Raw genomic sequence first — 15,047 nt, 5'->3', positions numbered from 1 at the left:
AAACCCATGAATATTGAATCATATGATGGAACCATAGATCCCGTGGTATGGATTGAAAACTTCATTCTCCATATTCATATGGCCCGTGGCGATGATCTTCATGCCATCAAATACCTCCCCCTAAAACTCAAGGGGCCAGCCCAGCACTGGCTGAACAACCTGCCTGAAAGCTCCATTGGCAACTGGATGAACTTGGAAGAAGCCTTCCTTGACAACTTCCAAGGTACATATGTCCGACCTCTGGATGCCGACGACTTAAGTCACATAATTCAGCAGCCCGGAGAGTCAGCCAGGAAATTCTGGACTAGGTTCTTAACCAAAAAGAACCAGATCGTCGACTATTCGGATGCCGAAGCCCTAGCAGCCTTTAAACATAGCATCCGAGATGAATGGCGCGCCTGACACCTCGGCCAAGAAAAGCCGAAGTCCATGGCAGCCCTCATGGCGCTTATGACCTGCTTTTGCACGAGCGAAGATAGCTCGCTAGCCCATAGCAATAACAATGCAAGCGAACCTGGCACTTTGTAAGTCAGAAATAGCAACGGCAAGCCCCGACGCAACAGACACAAGCGTCGAAGCAACTGTGACAATACCGATGACACGGCGGTCAACGCCGGATTCAGTGGCTCCAAGTCCGGTCAGCGGAAGAAGCCATATAAAAGAAATAATCAGGGCCCTTCCAGCCTGGACCACATGCTCGATCTTCCATGTCAGATCCATGGCGCACCTGATAAACCAGCCAATCATACTCACCGGAGTTGTCGGGTCTTCAAACAGGCCGGCAAGTTAAATGCCGAAGACAAGGAGAAGGGGTTGCAAAGCGAGAATGACGACGAGGAGCCCCATCCACTGAACACAGGGGGACAGAAGAAGTTTCCCCCTCAAATGAAAACGGTGAACATGATATATGCTACCCATATCCCCAAGAGGGAGCGCAAGCGCGTGCTCAGGGACGTCTATGCGATAGAGCTAGTCGCCCAAAATTCAACCCATGGTCGTCATGCCCGACCACCTTTGATCGCAAGGACCACCCGACCAGTATTCATCATGGCGGTTCAGCCGCACTGGTCCTCAACCCAATAATTGATGGATTCCAGCTCAAACGAGTCCTCATGGACGGTGGCAGCAGCCTCAACCTGCTCTATCAGGATAAAGTGCGCAAAAATGGGCATCGATCCATCAAGGATCAAGTCCACCAAAACTACCTTTAAAGGAGTTATACCAGGTGTACAGGCCCGCTGCTCGGGCTCAATCACATTGGAGGTCGTCTTCGGATCTCCGGACAACTCCTGAAGCGAAGAGTTAATCTTCGATATCGCCCCCTTCCGTAGTGGCTATCACACACTGCTCGGACAAACCACGTTTGCCCGATTAAATGCGGTGCCGCAATATACTTATATCAAGCTCAACATGCCCGGACCAGGCGGTGTCATAACAGTCAATGGAAACACAGAGCGCTCCCTTCGTACCGAGAAGCACACCGTGACCCTGGCAGCGGAGGTACAGAGCGGCCTTCACAAACAGAACCTTAATTCGGCGGCCTGTAACATCCCAAATTATCAATTTGGAATGTTATACATTAGATCATCATTGCATATCATATTTTATTTTTGCATTTTGGTTGATCCGAGAAATTCTACGCAACTCAAGGACCCACGGAGAGAGTTGGGGATTTCTTTATTTTCATATTTGATTTCTCTCAAATTTTGAGAATAGGATCATTTGATTTTATTTATTTTATCATCAATTATTTCTATTACAAAAATATGAGAGAGGGAATAAAATGACTTTCCCAAAATAAAGAAATATTGAGGATTTAATAATAAAATAAAATAAGATTTTATTTCGGAGTTTTTCGGTATTTTATTTGAATTTAGGAAAAAAGTGCGTTTTTCAAAATTGCATTTAGGTCCCAAATAAATGTTCACCTTGTGTGGCTTGAGTTTAGAACCCCGCGAAAATTTATTTCGGAATTTTTGGAGTCCGTTTAGTATTTCTTTTTATTTTTCTTCCGAGCGTAATTATTAAAAAAAACGAACCGACCTAGCGGGCCGTGTCCGACTAGAACTCTGGCCCGACTAGGCAATATAAGCCGGCCCAGCCCCCCCGGGAGAAACCCGCCAGCCGCCGCCCCGCCGCCCCGCCGCCCCGCCGCCCCGCCGCCGCCCCACCGCCGCTGAGGTTCGCCGCCGCCTCGACTTCCGTGCCATCGTTTTTTTTAGATTTGGCTTTTTTAAATAGATCGGTTTTTCCGGTTTATTTAAATAGCGAGCGTACGTCCGTTCGTTCGTTCTAGCAAGCGTTCGTCGTTTTTTCTTTTTCTCGGATTAAATCCGCGATTTTTCTGATCGCGATTCCTGATCCAATTTTCTTTTTAGTATAACTTTTCGCTCGTTTATCGGAATCAGGCGATTCAAGCACTTAGAGTTTCGTCTCGAAACCCTCTATCCATTTAACCAACTTAAACAAGATTTTGCTATTGTAAATTTGCCCTAGATCCATATTTCTAGAATGAAGTTGTTTTCTTTCGCCGTTTGACTTTCGTTGCTTTGTTCGATTTGATTCTTTTTGCCAACCGGAGTTCTTAAGTTGAACCTTCTGGTTAGATCTCTTATTTGAGTTTTACATGTGCATTAGATGAGTACTTATTGTATGCTTGTTTGTTTGTCTGCGATAGAATACCCAGAGTGCGCCGCCTGTTACTTCGAATCTCTAGGTTTCGCGGATCATCAGCAAGGCAAGTAACACTTTGATCATACCTTTCCTACTACCCAGTTTTATTGCATTAGATCAATCCTCACACATTGCATGGTTAGGATCTAATTAAATTGTGGGATGGGAAGTAGTCAAGGTAGAACCTATTACCTATTTATTGTCAAACCTTTGGGAGTTACTTCTACGTTTGCTTATTATGCCATGCTATGCTAGTAGACGTGGATTGGGTGAGTGATATCCATGACAGATGTGAGTTTTGTTAATTAATGGTTTATCTAAGGTGGCAACTTAAACACACATCTGTGTGGATTGAGGCACCTGGGTATTCCAGGACTTGCCTGTTTTCTTTTGGACCGCCACCCAGGCTCAAAGGGATCATGAGACAATTCATACTAGAAACTTTCGTGTGCAGCCACAAGCTATTATGGGCTCTAGCATAGTTGACTAAGTTGTGCGAACTCTTAAAATGGTAGACTAGCAGATGTAGGGGATAGGTGGTATGGTCTACCCGATCGTAAGGTGCTAGCGCTTCTGAAAGACTATGTCTCGGTCATCCGTCTTCTCAAACACCATGTAGTGCGACAAACCAAACGGAGGCGATCGAGTCTTGTGGGGAAAAGTGCGCAAACCTCTGCAGAGTGTAATAAACTAATGATGGTTAGCCGTGTCCCCGGTTATGGACATCTTGAGTATCTAGTACTTGGATTATCATGTGAATCTCAACATGTTACTCTAAATTAATTTTGTTGGGTTATGTTTAATGATGATGCTTAGTTGGGATTGAGAATGCTGTCAACCATTCTCAATGTTTAACAACTACCATGATAGTTAAATAAATTTTATTCCTTTGAAGTAGGGAAAAATTGGCTTTACGCAAAACTGTAACCATAGAGCTTTCCACCAGCCAAATATGCATATAGTATAGCTGTTTCATTCCATTACTCTCTGTGTGTTACCTTGCCAGCATATTCCATGTGCTGACCTGTTTCGGGCTGCAATGTTAATGTTGCAGACTTTTCAGACGACGATTAAGGAGTTTTAGGTCGTGGTTCTATACTCAGTGATGCCATTGGAGTTGATGGACTCACTTATCTTCCAAGCCTTCCACTGTTATCGTTATTAGATGGCCTTAAGCCATATTTATTGTAATAAGTTCTCTTTTGAGACACTCAATGTAATAAGTGTGTGATTGCTACTCTGCTATAAATCCTCCGAGTACTGTGTGGTGTCACCATTACTGATCCATGGATGACACCGGAGCACAGAGATCAGACTGTTTGAGGTCTGGTCGCTACAGAGATGGTATCAGAGCACACGCTGACTATAGGACACGACCACTAAGCTAAAGACCTAGATCACTATTCACTCTCTTCTCTTCTGACCTGTCATCTTTTCTACTCTTTAGGATGGCGGATGCAAGGATCAAGTTCACGCAACTAGATGAAGATACACCCTTTGGACGTCACTTGAAGGAAGTCACTAAATACCTCAACATAGGAGTACCATGCTTCACCGGAACCTACAACGCCACTTTACCTAAAGAGGAGCGCTGGATGATTCAAGTTCAAGTTCCAAGAAGGACGTTCATGCCAGTCACTGAACCCATAGAGTTTTCTTTTGATGCACCAACTTGGAGTCTAGGATAGAGCATGGCAGCTCACATCGCCATGGGACGCATTGGAGAAGTCCACCGCAAGGATCTCAAGGATACTATCCAGCAGATTTGTGGGCGCCGAGATGAACACTGGGAGCTGATCAGCACCAGGAAAGATAGATCAATCGCAGCCTTTATCCAGGAGCTAAACCAGCACCTTCGACGACAGGAGAACCAGATGTGCGCTGACATGATGGATTTGAAGAAGGCTAAGACTAGAATCAAGGAACTGGAGGAAGAACTCAAGGCTACACGTGGAGATTATGTAGAAGAAATTGAAGTATTGGTGGAGAAGAATGACGATCTGATCAAGAAGATTGGAATATTTATGGGAGGCCCTACACCAGTAGATGAAGACGAAGAACCCAAGGAGATTAGCCCGGAAGACTACATCATCATCGACGGCACCGATTCAGAACCAGATAGTAGCGATGATGACTATGTTGATGAAGCTGGAGTAGATATCAAGGAGTCTGCAACCGAAGAATATTTCTAGTAGACCACCTCATCAGTAGTAGTAGTCCATCATGTAAATATAGTAGTCCGAGCACTTTTGCGATAGATAGATCGATTGTATGCCCTTGTTTGATTGAATGAAGTGAATTGTTTGATTTTGCCTCATGTGCATATGGGTAGTGTTTTCTCTTTAGACCCCCTCTATTCTTACATCTCTTCTTTTCTAAACCCTCAGATTCCTCCGAGACGTGACCCCGGATTTGCCTTTCCACCGGAGCTCACCCAGTTGATCCAGCAGTAGAACACATTGATGGAGTTGCTAGTCCAGAATCAGAATCAAGGGAACAACAACAACCCACCACCACCACCACCACCTGTTGATCACTTAGCCCGTTTTCTTAGGCTAAATCCGCCGGTGTTTTCCAGTAGCACTGAGCCGATAGTAGCAGATGATTTTCTCCGCAAGACCTCTAGGGAGTTGACCACAGCAGGATGCACAGATGCGGAGAAGGTGAAGTTTGCCGCACATCAGTTAGAAGGACCTGCAGTATCATGATGGGAGAATTTCACAGCCACTTTCCTAGTCGACACTGTCACATGGGACCAGTTTCAGCAAGCTTTTCGTACTGCACATGTTTGAGCAGGAGCTATGGCCATGAAGAAGCGTGAGTTTCGCAACTTACGCCAAGGATGACGGACAGTTGGCCAGTATGTGGAGGAATTTAGTAAGTTAGCACGTTATGCCCCAGATGACGTCGCTACGGATGCAGCTAAGCAGGAGAAGTTTCTGGAAGGACTGAATGATGAGTTGAGCATGCAGTTGATGGTAGAAACCTTCAACAACTACCAGGAGTTGGTAGATCATGCTCTTATGATTGAAGGGAAGCAGCAGCAAATTGAGAATCTCAAGAGGAAGTATGGACAAGGGAAGTACAATTCTGGAGATCAGCAGAAGCCACGTTTTACCCCTAGACCGGGAGGACATTTTAAGCATACCCATGGAGGAGGTAGCTCGCACAATCACAATGGCACTAAGAATAGTAATGGGAATGGAGGAAGCAACGGCTAGAACTGCACCAACCCATTAACCCCAGCCAAGAAGGACCTGAGCCAAGTCACTTGCTTTAAGTGTTCGAAGACCGGACATTATGCCAATGAATGTCCTGAAGGCCAAAATGGCAATGGAAGTTCTGGGAAGAAGCCGAACCCTTTCAACAGGGGACAGGTTAACCACGTTAGCGTGGAGGAGGTTGAAGCTCAGGCCGATGCAGTAATAGGTATGTTTTTGGTTAAGTCATTTACTACACTCGTTCTTTTTGATACTGGTGCATCGCATTCATACATCTCAAGGGGATTTGTGGATAAGTATAACCTATCAACCCAAGCCCTTAGGTCACCCATGTTAGTAACCTCGCCTGGAGCAGAGTATGTGGCTAGTCTATGGTGTGATCGGTTAACATTAAGGATTGGTAACTATGTTTTTCCCTCCGACCTAATAGTATTGGAATCCCAAGGATTGGATGTGATATTAGGCATGGATTGGTTATCAAAGTATGAAGGGAATATTGAATGTGCTAGTAAGTTAATTTTGCTTACCACCGCAGAAGGGAGAAGGATCATGTACGTATCCCGACATGTGCCGAAGAGGACTCAAGTAAATTGCTTAACAGGAGTTGTGCAGGAGGAAGTACCAGTGGTAAGGGATTTCCCTAAAGTATTTCCAGAGGAGTTGCCAGGCATGCCACCGGATAGAGATATTGAGTTTTTGATTGAGCTATTGCCAGGCACGGGGCCAATATCACAGAGACCATATAGGATGCCAGCAAAGGATTTGGTGGAAATTAAGAAGCGGATTAAGGAGTTACTGGATAAGGGATATATTCGCCCAAGTTCTTCGCCTTGGGGATCGCCAGTACTTCAAGTGGAGAAGAAGGATGGATCGTTAAGGATGGTTGTAGATTATCAGGGATTGAATGAAGTAACGATCAAGAACAAGTACCTACTACCAATGATCAATGATCTGTTTGATCGATTGCAAGGAGCTAAGGTATTTTCCAAGATCGATCTGCAATCAGGATACCACCAGTTGAAGATTCGAGAACAGGATATTCCGAAGACAGCTTTTACCACCAGGTATGGGCTGTACGAGTATACCGTTATGTCATTTGGTCTGACTAACGCACCTGCCTATTTTATGAACATGATGAACAAAGTGTTTATGGAGTTTCTGGATAAGTTCATCGTAGTGTTCATTGATGATATCCTGGTTTATTCGAAGAATGAAGAGGAGCATAAGGAGCATTTGTGTTTGGTACTTCGAAAGCTCAGAGAACATCAATTATATGACAAGTTCAGCAAATGTGAGTTTTGGTTGAAAGAAGTAGGATTCCTCGGACACGTTATATCTGGAGAAGGTATAGCAGTTGATCCCGCTAAAGTTGATACCGTGACCAAGTGGGAAGCCCCAACAACAGTTGGAGAGATCCGGAGTTTTCTTGGACTCGCAGGATACTACCGGAGATTTATTGAGAATTTCTCAAAGATTGCGAAGCCTATGACTGATTTGTTGAAGAAGAATACCAAGTTCATATGGACGGAGGAATGTGAGGCTAGTTTCCAGGAGTTGAAGAAACACTTGGTTACTTCACCAGTGTTGATTTTGCCAGATCAGACCAAAGATTATGAGGTGTATTGCGACGCTTCACGTCGAGGACTTGGAGCAGTGCTTATGCAGGAAGGGAGAGTTGTTTCATATGCCTCAAGACAACTGAAGCCTCATGAGTTAAATTATGCCACGCATGATTTGGAGTTAGCAGCCGTAGTGCATGTTTTGAAAACATGGAGGCATTTCCTCATCGGAAACCATTGTGAGGTGTACACAGATCATAAGAGCTTGAAGTACATTTTCACACAGAAGGAGTTGAATCTCAGGCAAAGGAGATGGTTGGAGCTTATCAAGGATTATGATATGAAATTGCATTATCACCCTGGACAGGCTAATGTAGTAGCTGACGCATTAAGCCGTAAGAGCTATGTCAATATGTTAATGACGGGAGAAATACCCAAGGAGTTAGCAGAAAATCTTCGTGAACTATGTTTAGAAATACTTCCGAGAGGCTATGTAGCAGCATTGGAGATTCAGTCAACTTTGATGGATAGAATCAGGGAAGCTCAGAAAACTGACAAAGAGATTGCCGCTATAAAGGAGAAACTGAGCAAAGGAAAAGCTAAAGGATTTCGTGAGGATGAGCACGACACTCTATGGTTTGAAGACCGTGTTTATGTGCCCAATGACCCGGAGATCAGGAAGTTGATTCTGCAAGAGGCACACCAGTCACCATATTCAATTCACCCAGGAAATACCAAGATGTATTTGGATTTGAAGGATATTTTTTGGTGGACTGGAATGAAGAAGGATATTGCGGAGTATGTAGCAGTTTGTGATGTATGTCAGAGAGTAAAGGCAGAGCATCAGAAGCCAGCAGGATTGTTACAACCATTGCCGATACCCGAATGGAAGTGGGATAACCTAGGCATGGATTTTATCACGGGATTACCCAGGACTCGTTCAGGCTATGACTCAATTTGGGTTGTAGTTGATCGATTGATGAAAGTAGCTCATTTCATCCCAGTAAAGACCATTTACACCAGTGTTAAGTTGGCCAAGATATACATGACAAGGATCGTATGTTTGCATGGAGTTCCGAGGAGTATCGTATCAGATAGAGGAACCCAGTTTACCTCAAAGTTTTGGAAGCAGTTTCATGAAACTTTGGGAACCAGGCTAGAATTTAGTACAGCTTTTCATCCACAGACAGATGGACAAACCGAGAGAGTCAATCAGATTTTGGAGGATATGCTGAGAGCTTGTGCGCTAGATTACGGATCTAGTTGGGACGACAATTTGCCATATGCAGAGTTCTCTTACAACAACAGTTACCAAACCAGTTTAAAGATGGCCCCTTTCGAAGCCCTGTACGGAAGGAGGTGCAGGACACCGTTGTCATGGGACGAAGTTGGAGACCGCCAGTTGTTTGGACCTGACTTGATTAAAGAGTCTGAACAGAAGGTGAAGTTGATTCGCGATAGGCTCAAGGTAGCCCAGTCTAGACAGAAAAGTTATGCAGATTCTAAATGCAAGGAGACAGTTTATGAAGTTCGAGATAGAGCTTATCTTCGAGTATCTCCACTTCGGGGAACAAAGCGTTTTGGAGTAAAAGGGAAGTTAGCACCACGATTTGTAGGACCGTATCGAGTTTTGGAGCGTATGGGAGAAGTGGCCTACAAGTTGGAATTGCCTGAAGGATTGTTAGGAGTTCATGATGTGTTCCACGTTTCTCAGTTAAAGAAATGTCACGCGGAGATGGCTGACATACCGTTGAGAGATACAGTGCCTTTGGAAACTATTTAGTTGGATAACGATTTAACGCAGGAGGAGAAACCAATTAAGATTCTCGAGTTTGCCAGTCGAGTTACCCGCAGCAAGGTTATCAAGTTTTGCAAAGTTCAGTGGAGCCACCACACGGAGGATGAAGCCACCTGGGAACGAGAGGAAGATGTGCTCAAGGACCACCCTCACCTATTTTCTAGCCAACCCGAATCTCGAGGGCGAGATTCATCTTAAGGGGGTTAGGTTTGTAACATCCCAAATTTTCAATTTGGAATGTTATACATTAGATCATCATTGCATATCATATTTTATTTTTGCATTTTGGTTGATCCTACAAATTCTACGCAACTCAAGGACCCACGGAGAGAGTTGGGGATTTCGTTATTTTCATATTTGAGTTCTCTCAAATTTTGAGAATTGGATCATTTGATTTTATTTATTTTATCATCAATTATTTTATTACAAAATTATGAGAGAGGGAATAAAATGACTTTCCCAAAATAAAGAAATATTGAGGATTTAATAATAAAATCAAATAAGAATTTATTTCGGAGTTTTTCGGTATTTTATTTGAATTTAGGAAAAAAGTGTGTTTTTCAAAATTGCATTTAGGTCCCAAATAAATGTTCACCTTGTGCGGCTTGAGTTTAGACGCCCGTGAAAATTTATTTCGGAATTTTTAGAGTCCGTTAATATTTCTTTGTATTTTTCTTCCGAGCGTAATTATTAAAAAAAACGAACCGACCTAACGGGCCGTGTCCGACTAGGACTCTGGCCCGATTAGGCAATATAAGCCGGCCCAGCCCCCCCCCCCCCCGGGAGAAACCCTAGCCAGCCGCCGCCCCGCCCGCACCGCCGCCGCCGAGTTTGCCGCCGCCTCGACTTCCGTGCCATCGGTTTTTTTTAGATTTGATTTTTTTAAATAGATCGGTTTTTATGGTTAATTTAAATAGCGAGAGTTCGTCCGTTCGTTCGTTGTAGCAAGCGTTCGTCGTTTTTTCTTTTTCTCGGATTAAATCCGTGATTTTTCTGATCGCGATTCCTGATCCGATTTTCTTTTTAATATAACTTTTTGCTCGTTTATCGAAATCAGGCGATTCAAGCGCCTAGAGTTTCGTCTCGAAACCCTCTATCCGTTTAACCAACTTAAAGAAGATTTTGCTACTGTAAAATTTGCCCTAGATCCAGATTTCTAGAACGAAGTTGTTTTCTTTCGCCGTTTGACTTTCGTTGCTTTGTTCGATTTGATTCTTTTTGCCAACCGGAGTTCTTAAGTTGAACCTTTTGGTTAGATCTCTTATTTGAGTTTTACCTATGCATTAGATGAGTACTTATTGTATGCTTGTTTGTTTGTCTGCGATAGAATACCCGGAGTGCGCCGCCTGTTACTTCGAATCTCTAGGTTTCGCGGATCATCAGCAAGGCAAGTAACACTTTGATCATACCTTTCCTACTACCCAGTTTTATTGCATTAGATCAATCCTCACACATTGCATGGTTAGGATCTAATTAAATTGTGGGATGGGAAGTAGTTGAGGTAGAACCTATTACCAGTTTATTATCAAACCTTTGGGAGTTACTTCTACGTTTGCTTATTATGCCATGCTATGCTAGTACACGTGGATTGTGTGAATGATATCCATGACAGATGTGAGTTTTGGTAATTAATGGTTTATCTAAGGTGGCAACTTAAACACACATTTGGGTGGATTTGGGCACCTGGGTATTCCAGGACTTGCCTGTTTTTCTTTTGGACCGCCACCCAGGCTCAAAGGGATCATGAGACTATTCATACTAGAAACTTCCGTGTGCGTCCACAAGCTATTATGGGCTCTAGAATAGTTGACTAATTGTGCGAACTCTTACAATGGTAGACTAGCAGATGTAGGGGATGTAGGTGGTACGGTCTACCCGATCGTAAGGTGCTAGCGCTTCTGAAAGACTATGTCTCGGTCATCCATCTTCTCAAACACCATGTAGTGCGAGAAACCAAACGGAGGCGATCGAGTCTTGTGGGGAAAAGTGCGCAAACCTTTGCAGAGTGTAATAAACTAATCATGGTTAGCCGTGTCCCTGGTTATGGACATCTTGATTATCTAGTATTTGGATTATCATGTGTCCCCGGGGCAGCTTCCACAACACCGGCAAGATCCTTGACGGGGCAACTTGCCTGACGCCAGCAGAGCGCGCCACCCTTGAGCCCTAGGGTTTCCAACACCATCAACTAAATTGGAACCAAGGCTCGGGAGGCACCTCCTTGGTGGCATGCAGATCTTTGTGGAGATCATAAATTGTAACATCCCAAATTTTCAATTTGGAATGTTATACATTAGATCATCATGCATATCATATTTTATTTTGCTTTTGGCTTTGATCCTAGAAAATCCTAAGCAACTCAAGGACCCACGGAGAGAGTTGGGGATTTCGTCATTTACATATTTGAATTTTCTCAAATTATGTAAACAGGATCATTTGATTTTATTTATTTTATCATCAATTATTTCTATTACAAAAATATGAGAGAGGGAATAAAATGACTTTCCCAAAATATAGAAATATTGAGGATTTAATAAAAAATCAAATAAGATTTATTTCGGAGTTTTTCGGTATTTTTATTTGAATTTAGGAAAAATGCGTGTTTTTCAAAGTTGTAGTTTGGGCCCCGATAAATGTTCACTTTATCGGGCTTGAGTTTAGAAACCCAGCAAATTTTTTTTCGTGATTTTTGGAGTCCGTTTAGTATTTCTTTTTCTTTTTCTTCCGAGCGGAATTAAAAAAAAAGCGGAACCGACTTTGGGCCGTACTCGGCCAGGACACCGCCGGCCAAGGCTATATAAGCCGCCGCCCCGGGGCCCGAAAGCCCAGCCGCAAGCCACCCCTGGCCTAACCCTAGCCGTCACCTCCAGCCGCCGTCGCCGTCGCCGCCGCCAGCCGCCGCCGCCGCCCCGCCGCTGACTCGCCGGAGAAGCGCGCCGCCCGAGGTTTTCCGCCGCCCCGTTTTCCGGGCTGTTTTTTAAAAAAAAATTATTCGTCATTTTTCTTTTTTCGTCGGATTTTCCGTGGTTATTTTCTGATCGCGATTTCTGATCCGATTTTCGTTTTAGTATAACTTTTCGCTCGTTTATCGGAATCAGGCGATTCAAGCGCCTAGAGTTTCGTCTCGAAACCCTCTTTCCGAATAATCAACTTAAACATGTTTTTGCTACTGTAAAATTTGCCCTAGATCCAGATTACTAGAACGAAGTTGTTTTCTATCGCCGTTTGATTTCTTTTGCTTCGTTCGATTTGATTCTTTTTGCAAACCAGGGTTCTTAAGTTGAACTTTCTGGTTAGATCTTCTATTTGAGTTTTACCTGTGCATTAGATGAGTACTTATTGTATGCTTGTTGTTTGTCTGCGATAGAATACCCGGAGTGCGCCGCCTGTTACTTCGAATCTCTAGGTTTCGCGGATCATCAGCAAGGCAAGTAACACTTTGATCATACCTTTTCTACAACCCAGTTTTATTGCATTAGATCAATCCTCACACATTGCATGATTAGGATCTAATTAAATTGTGGGATGGGAAGTAGATGAGGTAGTACCTATTACCTGTTTATTATCAAACCTTTGGGAGTTACTTCTACGTTTGCTTATTATGCCATGCTATGCTAGTAGACGTGGATTGGGTGAGTGATATCCATGACAGATGTGAGATTGTTAATTAATGGTTTATCTAAGGTGGCAACCTAACACACATCTGGGTGGATTGAGGCACCTGGGGTTTCCAGGACTTGCCTGTTTTTCTTTTGGACCGCCACCCAGGCTCAAAGGGATCATGAGATTATTCATACTAGAAACTTCCGTGTGCAGCCACAAGCCATTATGGGCTCTGGCATAGTTGAGTAAGTTGTGCGAACTCTTACAGTGGTAGACTAGCAGATGTAGGGGATGTAGGTGGTACGGTCTACCCGATCGTAAGGTGCTAGCGCTTCTGAAAGACTATGTCTCGGTCATCCGTCTTCTCAAACACCCTGTAGTGTGAGAAACCAAACGGAGGCGATCGAGTCTTGTGGGGAAAAGTGCGTAAACCTCTGCAGAGTGTAACAAACTAATCATGGTTAGCCGTGTCCCTGGTTATGGACATCTTGAGTATCTAGTACCTAGATTTTCATGTGAATCTCAACATGTTACTCTAAATTAATTTTGATGGGTTTTAATGATGTACTTAATTGGGATTGAGAATGCTGTCAACCATTCTCAATGTTTAACAACCACCATGATAGTAATTAAATTTATTCCTTTGAAGTAGGGAAAAATTGGCTTTACGCAAAAACTGTAACCATAGAGCTTTCCACCAGCCAAATATGCATATAGTATAGCTGTTGCATTCCATTATTCTCTATGTGTTATCTTGCCAGCATATTCCATGTGCTGACCCGTTTTCAGGCTACAACGTTAATGTTGCAGACTTTTCAGACAATGATTAAGGAATTTTTAGGTCGTGGTTCTATACTCAGTGATGCCGTTGGAGTTGATGGACTCACTTATCTTCCAAGCCTTCCGCTGTTATCGTTATCAGATGGCCTTAAGCCATATTTATTGTAATAAGTTCTCTTTTGAGACACTCGATGTAATAAGTGTGTGATTGCTACTCTGCTATAAATCCTCCGAGTACTGTGTGGTGTCAGCATTACTGATCCAGGGATGACACCGGAGCACAGAGATCAGACTGTTTGAGGTCTGGTCGCTACACGGCCATACTCCCGTACATTGTCAAACGAGTCCGGACTATTCTGCGGCAGGACAGTCCAGCTCGTTAGGAGCTCGACTAGCAATTCGATCTCTGTATCAGTCCCGACCAAGTGGTGGCATATGTACCGCACGTACATAAATACACACTAAAAATACCATGGGCAAAGACGGATGCATAACCAGACTGTGGTCCACAATATGGCTCGACCTTCCTTGGACACACATACTTTTACTTTTCTTTTATCATTTTCATGTTTATTTTCCACAGGACCCTCTCGACGGCCTCATTATCGGTCCTTTCGAAGAACGGATATACCAAGGTGGCAATTTGCACAGATGCGTGGGGGAATCTCTAGATGTTCTTCTCAACGATCATTCTACCTGCTTTCAGGACCCATATGCAGCTCCTCCTTGGTCTTGGCATGTTAAATAGCCACTGTTGCTTATCGCACTATTTGTACAAAATACGCTTTGTATTAATCAAACTATAATGGAAACAGTTTGCGGCCGAACTTTTGCGGCACTAGCTTGATACTTCATTTTTTCTTGATAATCTTATCAATTGCACTGGTACACTTTGGTACGTCTTAAAACGCCAGGGGCTTCATTGCGCCCCATATTACGGGAATAAAGTCCGAACACTTTTTACAGTATAGTTCGGCACCCCGAATTTCAGCATTATATGCATTGGCTCCGAATCATCTCTTTGGTCAATAGTTGGGTTGCCCGGCTCCGAATCATCTCTTTGGTCAATAGTTGGGTTCCACTCTATCGACTAGTGTAGTAAAGGAGAACTACTGCAATTGTGTCCTGGTTTATACGGATGAGCACCTCAGTAGAGAAAGCCGAAAACTGACAGTTGTGATGCGGCGTGAGCCGGTCAGCTGTTCGGAGGTTTGAAATCTTTTGCAATTTTTTCCGCATTATGCGACGAATCGGTCTTTACCCGATCAGGTATTTACAACACCCTAGTTCGGAATCACAAATACTAGGGGTTGTGCCTAAAATTCTATTGTCAAACTCCTATGGCTAAGTTAGGGTGATAAAGCCACATAGTCCGATTGCCTGGTTCGTTGCGCTAAACACCTCCTTCAAGGA

Source organism: Triticum urartu, chromosome 2A, assembly GCF_056163025.1.
Source record: "Triticum urartu cultivar PI428250 chromosome 2A, HENAU_Tu73, whole genome shotgun sequence".
NCBI classification, from domain to species: domain Eukaryota; kingdom Viridiplantae; phylum Streptophyta; class Magnoliopsida; order Poales; family Poaceae; genus Triticum; species Triticum urartu.
The sequence above is the reverse complement of the archived record's forward strand: the minus strand, read 5'-3'. Positions refer to the sequence as shown.